The sequence below is a fragment of the Diabrotica virgifera genome, chromosome 9 (genome assembly GCF_917563875.1).
Source record: "Diabrotica virgifera virgifera chromosome 9, PGI_DIABVI_V3a".
Classification (NCBI taxonomy): domain Eukaryota; kingdom Metazoa; phylum Arthropoda; class Insecta; order Coleoptera; family Chrysomelidae; genus Diabrotica; species Diabrotica virgifera.
The window spans coordinates 77,371,056-77,382,452 of record NC_065451.1 but is presented as its reverse complement, the minus strand read 5'-3'; the positions used below and the strand labels follow the sequence as shown (position 1 = coordinate 77,382,452).

The window sequence follows — 11,397 nt, the reverse complement described above, 5'->3', positions numbered from 1 at the left end:
TATTTCTATTTTTCAGACAAACTCTTTTTTTTAAATTTCATATGATGTGGAACGTAAAGATACATACAACCCTAAATTTTCACTTTTCTATCACTAACTGTTATTTTTTAATGGCCATTTAAATATTTTACATCTATATAAACAAAAGAAAGTCGTGACAGTTACCAACACATAACTCGAGAACGACTGAATAGATTTTTATGAAATTTTCCACGTATATTTGACCGGACCGAGAATAGGTTGTTATGTATTTTTCATATCCGTACGTCGTAACGGGGGCTGCCCCCCTAAAATATTTTTTTATTTTTTCGGTCAAACTGTTTTTTCTTAATTTTGTGTGATGTGGAAGGCAAAGGTAAATACAACCCTAAATTTTCACTTTTCTATCATCGACCGTTATTTTTTAATAGCCATCTAAAATTTTGCATCTTATATATAAAAATCTATTGCTGTGCGTTAGTCTCGCTAAAACTCGAGAATGTGTGGACCGATTTGGTTAATTTTGATGTTGAATTATTTGTGGAAGTTCAGGGAAGGTTTATACGGTTTTATATTGTCATTTTAGTAGCCACCAAAATTTTTACAGCTATATGTATAAAATGCTCTTTTTACAGTGTTTGTTGCCACACTCCTCCGAAACGACTTGACCGATTTTATGAAAGTTTGCAAGTGTACTCGACCGGACCGGGAGTAGGTTGTTGTCTATATTTCATACCCGTGCGTCTTAAGGGGGCTTGCCACCCTTATATTATTTCTATTTTTTCAGACAATTTTTTTTTTAATTTCATATGATGTGGAACGTAAAGATACATACAACCCTAAATTTTCACTTTTCTATCACTAACCGTTATTTTTTAATGGCCATTTAAATATTTTACATCTATATAAACAAAAGAAAGTCGTGACAATTACCAACACATAACTCGAGAACGACTGAATAGATTTTTATGAAATTTTCCACGTATATTTGACCGGACCGAGAATAGGTTGTTATGTATTTTTCATATCCGTACGTCGTAACGGGGGCTGCCCCCCTAAAATATATTTTTATTTTTTTGATCAAACTGTTTTTTCTTAATTTTGTGTGATGTGGAAGGCAAAGGTAAATACAACCCTAAATTTTCACTTTTCTATCTTCGACCGTTATTTTTTAATAGCCATCTAAAATTTTGCATCTTATATATAAAAAACCCGTGTTGAGCTGGCCCCCCCCCACTTGCAAAAATTAAAAAACAAATAGCCCTGATTTATGAGCTATTTATGAGCTCTCATATTCCGCAAACTAAAAATTTTGAGCTCGTTCCACTGAGCAGGAATTTAATACCCTAGTGGGGGGGGCTGAGTCAGCCCCCCCCACTACTTAAAAATAGGAATATTGAATCGGTTTTTGCGGCAGAATTACGAGCTATTTATGAGCTCTTGAAATTATATACTTTCGATTTTTGAGCTCATCCCCTTCACCCCCAAACAACCCTTTAATTGATTTAACTTAAGAGAAAGATGCTGAGAAAACTTAAAATATATCGTATTGCGGATATAATTCATATAGCTTATATACTCTAAGAATAAACTATTAAATCAAGAGCATTTCGATTATTGAGCTACAACCCCTTCGCAAGAAAACCACCCTATCTTCCCGGCTTAAGAGAAAGTTGTACTTAAAATGCATTAAACTAATTATTTGGCGACTACATATCATTTAATAATTTATAACCTTCCAAATTACGCGCATTTAGATCAGTAAATTGCAATTTATTTTGTATAGTGCAGTCACTGAAGGTAAAAATCAACGATTACCTTCAATTTCGGTGAACCTTCATCGATTTTCACGAAAATTGGTCAGTAGTTAGAGGATACGTCAAGAAACAAAGGTGACATGGTACCACCTTGCGCCTTTACCCTGAGGGTGGATACCGCCCCTTCTCGGGGGTGAAAATTATTTTATAAAAAATAAATGCACAAATCTATAAAAGAACAAATTATAAGCAAAATTTATTATATAAAGTTAATAAAATAAGTCAATACTTTTTAAGTTATTAAAGATCAAAGATTTTAATTATTTGTGAAAAAATGCATGTTTTGAAGAGGTTTTTTGTAAATCACTGAAAAACTTTAAGTTTTTACAAAAAAGTTAATAGTAGTTTAATTCGTATAGCTTATATTCTAAGAATAAACTCTTAAATCACGCGTCTTTCGATTATAGAGCTACAACCCCTTCGCAAGAAAACGACCCCATATTCCCGGCTTAAGAGAGAGAGTTGTTCTTAAAATAATTTAAATTAATTATTTGGCGACTACATATCGTTTAATAATTTATGAGCTTGCAAAATATACGCATCTCAATTATTGAATTGCCATTTTCTTTCTATAGTGCAGTCACTGAAGGTAAAAATCAACTATTACCTTCGATTTCGGTAAATCGCCATTTATTTTCACGAATTGACAATAAGAACTTGGGGTTTTAGCCTGGGGTATATGTCACCCCTTCTCGGGAGTGAAAATTACTTTATTAAAAATAACCCCACAAATCGAGAGAGTGACAAATTGTAAGCAAAATTTGTTATATAATGTGATTAAAATAAATCAATACTTTTTGAGTTATTAAAGATCAAATATTTTAATTTTTGGAAAGAAAATGCATGCTTTAGAGCGATTTTTCATAAATGACTCAAAAACTGTAAGTTTTTACAAAAAAGTTTTCATCACTAAAATTGAAGCTAATAAAAAATATAATAAATTGCTTACTTGAAAAACCCTTTAATGTTAATTTAAAGTAAGTTATTGGTAATTAAATGTATATTTTTTCCGCGACTGTTCAAATCTAAGGGTTCAAGCTTAAATAACGGGAAAGAGATGCATTTTATAACACTTAGGTACTAAATACTTGTCAAAGTACTTGGAAATACCTATGAAAAATAAGATCCAGAAAAAGTTGATAGTATCAAAATCCGCTCACCAATTTTCGTGAAAATGAATGGAGATTTACCGAAATCGAAGGTCATAGTTGATTTTTACCTTCAGTGACTGCACTATAGAAAGAAAATGACAATTCAATAATTGAGATGCGTATATTTTGCGAGCTCATAAATTATTAAACAATATATAGTCGACAAATAATTAATTTAAATTATTTTAAGTACAACCCTCTCTTAAGCCGGGAATATGGGATGGTTTTCTTGCGAAGGGGTTGTAGTTCAATAATCGAAAGGCGCGTGATTTTAGAGTTTATTCTTAGAATATAAGCTATACGAATTAAACTACTATTAACTTTTTTGTAAAAACTTACAGTTTTTCAGTGATTTACAAAAAACCTCTTCAAAACATGCATTTTTTTCACAAATAATTAAAATCTTTGATCTTTAATAACTTAAAAAGTATTTACTTATTTTATTAACTTTATATAATAAATTTTGCTTTTAATTTGTTCTTTTATTGATTTGTGCAGTTATTTTTTATAAAATAATTTTCACCCCCGAGAAGGGGCGGTATCCACCCTCAGGGTAAAGGCGCAAGGCGGTACCATGTCACCTTTGTTTCTTGACGTATCCTCTAACCACTGACCAATTTTCGTGAAAATCGATGAAGGTTCACCGAAATTGAAGGTAATCGTTGATTTTTACCTTCAGTGACTGCACTATACAAAATAAATTGCAATTTACTGATCTAAATGCGCGTAATTTGGAAGGTTATAAATTATTAAATGATATGTAGTCGCCAAATAATTAGTTCAACGCATTTTAAGTACAACTTTCTCTTAAGCCGAGAAGATAGGGTGGTTTTCTGGCGAAGGGGTTGTAGCTCAATAATCGAAATGCTCTTGATTTAATAGTTTATTCTTAGAGTATATAAGCTATAGGAATTATATTCGCAATACGATATATTTTAAGTTTTCTCAGCATCTTTCTCTTAAGTTAAATCAATTAAAGGGTTGTTTGGGGGTGAAGGGGATGAGCTCAAAAATCGAAACTATGTAATTTCAAGAGCTCATAAATAGCTCGTAATTCTGCCGCAAAAACCGATTCAATATTCCTATTTTTAAGTAGTGGGGGGGGCTGACTCAGCCCCCCCCCACTAGGGTATTAAATTCCTGCTCAGTGGAACGAGCTCAAAATTTTTAGTTTGCGGAATATGAGAGCTCATAAATAGCTCATAAATCAGGGCTATTTGTTTTTTAATTTTTGCAAGTGGGGGGGGGCAGCTCAACACGGGTATATAAAAATCTATTGCTGTGCGTTAGTCTCGCTAAAACTCGAGAATGTGTGGACCGATTTGGTTAATTTTGATGTTGAATTATTTGTGGAAGTTCAGGGAAGGTTTATACGGTTTTATATTGTCATTTTAGTAGCCACCAAAATTTTTACAGCTATATGTATAAAATGCTCTTTTTACAGTGTTTGTTGCCACACTCCTCCGAAACGACTTGACCGATGTTATGAAAGTTTGCAAGTGTACTCGACCGGACCGGGAGTAGGTTGTTGTCTATATTTCATACCCGTGCGTCTTAAGGGGGCTTGCCACCCTTATATTTATTTCTATTTTTTCAGACAATTTTTTTTTTTAATTTCATATGATGTGGAACGTAAAGATACATACAACCCTAAATTTTCACTTTTCTATCACTAACCGTTATTTTTTAATGGCCATTTAAATATTTTACATCTATATAAACAAAAGAAAGTCGTGACAATTACCAACACATAACTCGAGAACGACTGAATAGATTTTTATGAAATTTTCCACGTATATTTGACCGGACCGAGAATAGGTTGTTATGTATTTTTCATATCCGTACGTAACGGGGGCTGCCCCCCTAAAATATATTTTTTTTTATCAAACTGTTTTTTCTTAATTTTGTGTGATGTGGAAGGCAAAGGTAAATACAACCCTAAATTTTCACTTTTCTATCTTCGACCGTTATTTTTTAATAGCCATCTAAAATTTTGCATCTTATATATAAAAATCTATTGCTGTGCGTTAGTCTCGCTAAAACTCGAGAATGTGTGGACCGATTTGGTTAATTTTGATGTTGAATTATTTGTGGAAGTTCAGGGAAGGTTTATACGGTTTTATATTGTCATTTTAGTGGCCACCAAAATTTTTACAGCTATATGTATAAAATGCTCTTTTTACAGTGTTTGTTGCCACACTCCTCCGAAACGACTTGACCGATTTTTATGAAAGTTTGCAAGTGTACTCGACCGGACCGGGAGTAGGTTGTTGTCTATATTTCATACCCGTGCGTCTTAAGGGGGCTTGCCACCCTTATATTTATTTCTATTTTTTCAGACAAACTTTTTTTTTTAAATTTCATATGATGTGGAACGTAAAGATACATACAACCCTAAATTTTCACTTTTCTATCACTAACCGTTATTTTTTAATGGCCATTTAAATATTTTACATCTATATAAACAAAAGAAAGTCGTGACAATTACCAACACATAACTCGAGAACGACTGAATAGATTTTTATGAAATTTTCCACGTATATTTGACCGGACCGAGAATAGGTTGTTATGTATTTTTCATATCCGTACGTCGTAACGGGGGCTGCCCCCCTAAAATATATTTTTATTTTTTTGGTCAAACTGTTTTTTCTTAATTTTGTGTGATGTGGAAGGCAAAGGTAAATACAACCCTAAATTTTCACTTTTCTATCTTCGACCGTTATTTTTTAATAGCCATCTAAAATTTTGCATCTTATGTATAAAAATCTATTGCTGTGCGTTAGTCTCGCTAAAACTCGAGAATGTGTGGACCGATTTGGTTAATTTTGATGTTGAATTATTTGTGGAAGTTCAGGGAAGGTTTATACGGTTTTATATTGTCATTTTAGTAGCCACCAAAATTTTTACAGCTATATGTATAAAATGCTCTTTTTACAATGTTTGTTGCCATACTCCTCCGAAAAGACTTTACCGATTTTTATGAAGTTTGGCAGTTATGTTTGGTCTGACTGGGAGTAGGTTTATATCTATATTTCATACCTCTACGTCATAAGGGGGTTACGTATGACGTCATAACTCTCAGAATAATGATGTGAAAAATATGAAATGAAAACAGAACCGTACTAAAAGTTTTTCTCTAGCTGAATCGGTGTCCAAAATACAATATCTTAAGCTGTAGAAATATTCTGAGGACAGAAGAAGAACGAGCAACAAATTTCATCGAAAAAAGTCCAACTGTTTAACTTTTGGACTTAAATTGGGCAAAATATGAATTTCTTAATTTTACAAACTTTCAAAAAATATCTCTACCGAGCTTTTCTGACGAACGGCAAGCAGAAGAAAATTTCTGAGCACACGAAAAGAACAAGCAGCAAATTATAAAGTTTTATTTAATTTTAATTAATTTTGTTTCATTTTATTTAATTTTATTTAATTTAAGTATTTTATTTATTTTCGTTTATTTTATTTTATTTCATTTTATTAAATTTAAATTATTTTTATTAGATTCTGTTTATTATTTTTTTTAAATTTATTTATTATTTTTATTTAAGTTTATTCAGTTTTATTTATTTCTATTAACTTTTATTCAATTTTATGAAATATTGTTTCATTTTATTTAATGATATTTAATTTTAATTTTATTTTATTTTGATTATTCAACACCTATATTGTTGGACAACCCCCAACACAATTATAAATACAGGGTTGTTTTGAATGTAAATAAAATAAAGCTGTAATATTCATTATAAGATAAACAAATTTAAGATTGCAACTGTTGCACTGCAAACTTTATTTTGTTGCTTCTAACTAAACTTTATTACTTCAAACATCCTGTGTAAATACATCCATTAAAAATAATAATAAAAACTCATTCACATCGAGCATTTTTTGTTTATTTTAAGTTTATTGTTTACAAAAGTTTGTTTTTATCTATTGAGGCAGTGCGAAGTCTGCCGGGTCAGCAAGTAATCAATAAAAAATTTCATATGTTTCGTCCATTTGAAGAACATCACAGTGTTGATGAAGCGATGGTCCCTTACTATGGGCAGCATGGATCAAAACAGTTCATCCGAGGCAAACCCATTAGATGGGGCTATAAACTGTGGATCGGAACCACAAAACAGGGATATGTCGAGTGGATTGAACCTTATCAAGGGGCCACCACTCCACTTTCTGATACATACATGGAATTAGGATTAGGAGCCAGTGTCGTATTGTCATTTGCCGATAAATTGCAGTCTGATAACCCAGGTACGCCGTTCCACTTATTCTGTGATAATTTTTTTACCTCACTTCCATTAATAAATGAGCTAACAGCAAGAAATTTAAAATGCACTGGAACAATTCGAGAAAATCGAGTGCCAGGTTGTCCTCTAAAAAATTCCAAGCTTTTAAAAAAATTTCGGAGGGGTGTATTTGAATACTCACTCGTAGAAGGCGACAATATTATAGTATGTAAATGGAACGACAGTAGTGTCGTTACTATTGCATCAAATGCTACTTCACCACTGCCAACCCTACAGGTGAAAAGATATTCACAGAAAGAAAAGAAAAGTATACTCATCCCACAGCCATTTATGATAAAAAAATATAATGAAAATATGGGAGGAGTAGACCGTGCAGACCAAAACATAAGCTTATACAGAATAGGTATCAGAGGGAAGAAATGGTACTTTAGTTTATTTTCGCATTGCTTTGATATGGCAGAGCATAATGCCTGGCAATTGCATAAAAATACTGGTGGGAAAATGGATCATCTAGCTTTCAGAAGATGCATAGCGTCAGGATTACTGGAAATGTATAAGAAAACTACTAAACGCGGACCGTCAAAGAAAAGTCAACTTACACATTTTGAGTCAAGGTACGATAGATTAGACCATATCATCATTTATCAAGAAAAACAGACAAGGTGTGGTGTGTGTCATAAGCAGGCAGCGTTCAGATGTAACAAGTGCGATGTTGCACTTCACCCTAAATCATGTTTTTTTAGTTAAAATAATAAAGAATAACTTTAATTTGTATACTTAGTTTCATTTATTATATGTATAATGAAATCATTGATCCTTAAGTACCTTGGATTCCTACTGTTGGTTATAACATACACCTGATAACTCAAAAACGGCTAACCAACATAAAAAAATTTATTTGTAAAACTTTTTTATAATTGACGTGGAAATCCATTCATAGCAGAATTTATTAAAAAATTTGAAGTCAAAAGTTTCAGGAGTATCTGGGTTAATAACTTTTTAGTTGGATTTTTAAATACATCTACAAAAAAAAGTACTACATATTTGATTCATTCATGCCTTACAATTACTCTGGGCTAATTAGCAAAATTCATGGAAAAGTTATTTACCAGCAATTTTATTGCTGGAATCGAATTATAAGATCCTATATATTAATAATATAGGTACGCAAAGTCCGCAGATAGTGTGCTACTGTAATGTATGCTACCTGTAACAGTTATGTTACTTCCCACCTCTACCAATCTATCTATGACCAACTTCACAGATAACCTACAATATGTAATTTAGATCGAGGTTGCCAGGTCTGGTGAAAATTCACCAGATTTGGTGATTTTGTAAGCCGTTTGGTGATATGGTGAAAACTTTTTTAAAAAGCTTAATATCTGGTGATTTTTTGACCTCACCTACATATTATAAATTTATTTTAAAATTTAAAAAGTACGATTATATTACTTATGTTTGATATTCGTTATTAAGAATTGCCTAATATTCATATCATACAAAAAGTCTAATTTGTAATATAAAATGATCCGCCTCTGTGATGTTCAACCGGGGATTTCCCGAAGTTTATGCGATTCTTGCATGTGTTCATGCCCTTCTAATTTATGTCTTGGTTTCAGTTAATATCAACATAATATCAATTTTCAATTTATCAGTTTTATCTTTCATGTGTACGCTATAGAGTTTTTAAGTGCTTACTGTTTTTCATATTTGTAGTTTTGTCACGTTTTGTGTTGGTTTGATCATCTAAACCAGCGGTTCTCAATCTGTGGTACATGTACCACTGGTGGTACATATCATCATGTGCGGTGGTACACAAAACACAAAAAAAATCAAAATAGTAGTACATAGTGAATCTTGTTAATACAATCTAAAAATTAAGGTGGTACCAAAAATTTTAAAAAGAACTGTAGGTGGTACATGACTCAAAAAGTTTGAGAACCGCTGATCTAAACTAAAATCTCAAAGGTAGGTATACGTATTAGGTACGTTAATTACTAACTATTTTTTCTACTAGGTGTTTCAACAAAAAGATTTGTTGAAACAAAGATGGTCTGTTAGGCCAAGTTTACGACATAAAAGTTTTAAATAGTAAGTAATCTACATTGTAGGGATTTTCAGTGCCTTTCATAAAAATGAACACCTACATTTTACATTATATTTTACAAAAAAAATCGTTGTTCTTTTCAAAAATTCGTTTTAAAGAACTTCTTAATTTTTCTTAAGGCCGCGTCTCACCATCAAATAATTTGATCAAACAGTTTGAACAAACTCCGGAAGTACGTCAAAGTGACGTCACAATTGCAGTTTTTTTGAAATTCTAAAAATCTGTGCTCTCACTATCAGTCTTGATCAAATTTTTTGTATTGAGTTGTCTAACTTGTTTGTACTTTATTTAAAATTAAAATTTTTCATTATTATCCACAATGAACACTCAGGATGTGACGTCACTAACGGTCACTTTCAGTTTGCTCAAACCAGTTTGATCAAATTATTTGATGGTGGGACGCGGCCTTGTAAGCAACAACTTACATTGTAATAATTTTTATTTTAATTGTTTCATTAGGTTTGTTCCAACCCACGATACACGTTCCAACCCTTCACATACCGTTCTCGAATGGTTACGCGCATGCGCAATAACGTATAATTATGCGCAGTATCATATTTTTCGTTACTGCGCATACTCGTAACAATCTGGTGATTTTTAGCAAAATCTGGCAACTTTTGAAGCGATTGTCTGGTGCAGGGTTGCCGATTTGTACATAATTATCAGATTTTAACATAATTTTTATGGCATTCTGATAATAAATATTTTTTTAACATAATTGATAATTTTAACATAATTTTATACGGATAGATTTGGCAATAGAGTTTAGTAAATTTTCAAGAATTCTTCAGTTTGTTTGCATTTATTTGTATTTACTAGCTTGCGACTTGCGACAAATGTTCAGCAGATACAGATATCAATTTTATGACCACCTTTGTTGTCCTTTTATATTTGATTTTGGGACTAATGTACCTACCTGAATAGTGAATACTATTGAGGATTGTGGTTTTCATATAAAAAATATCATTAATATCAAACTAAGTAACTTATGGATTAAAAAAAAATGAAGACAATTACTGCTTTATAAAAAGCCGAGAAAATACATTTTTTAACGTAAACCGATTTTGAATTTTGAGTGATTTTTATGATGAATGATGATTATTGATCATCATATTATGACGAAGGTAGTTTATTTTTGAATACTTGTACCTATAATAGAAGTATAATAAAGTATCATTTTTTTGCAATGTGATAGCAAAAGAAGTAAAAAATAAAATCAACCGAAATTTGACGATTTCTACCGAAAAAATAGGAGCAATTCTACTGAAATTTTGTCCAAGTTCTGTGGCTTGCGGCAGTGGTTGGCGATAAAAATTTTAACATAATTTTTGGCAAAATCTGATAATTTTAGCAACCGCTTAACATAATTTCATATCGTGACATCGGCAACACTGGTCTGGTGATTTTTAGTATTTTGACCTGGCAACCTTGATTTAGATATTAGCATATGTTCATTGAGTATAATGAATAAAGGTTTCATGCCGTCTAAATTGTTTAATATTCTTGGATGTGGACACCACATAATTTGGCGACGAAGATAAATAAGCAGTAGACAATTTTACAAGCAAGGCGCTTGAATAATTTAGTATTTGCAAGGTGCAAAATGGAAGGTGCAGTATTTCCTTCAACTCAAGTGAGTGTTCTAAGGGGCGCAATAGGCAGCCTACAAGAGTACCGGATAGGTACTGATTGGAATATATACCAGGAGAGGTTAGAGCAATATTTTATTGCAAATTATGTAGAGAATGATAGAATGGTTCCAGTATTATTGACAATAATTGGTGATAAGGCCTATGAAATATTAAAAGGATTGTGTGACCCAGTTTTACCTAAGAATAAGACTTTCGATGAACTATGTATTCTTCTACAAAAGCAATTCACTAAAAAAGTTTCTGTTTTTAAGGAACGAATAGAATTTTATTCTTTGAGACAAGCTGAAAAGGAGTCCGTGGCAGACTTTTACGTAAGAATTAAAAATAAAGCAATAGATTGCAAGTTTGGGACTACATTAAATGATGTTTTAAAAGACAAATTCGTTTGTGGTGTGAGAAAGGGACCAGTCCTGGATCGCTTATGTGAGGAGGATCATACAAAAA

The 11,397-nt window shown here is 32.0% G+C and overlaps 1 protein-coding gene across 1 annotated transcript in view; it reads right to left on the bottom strand.

Moving 5' to 3' along the window:
• LOC126892761 (basement membrane-specific heparan sulfate proteoglycan core protein-like) overlaps positions 1–11,397 on the bottom strand; it is a 262,493-nt gene that overhangs the window by 33,547 nt on the left and 217,549 nt on the right. The window lies entirely within an intron of this gene.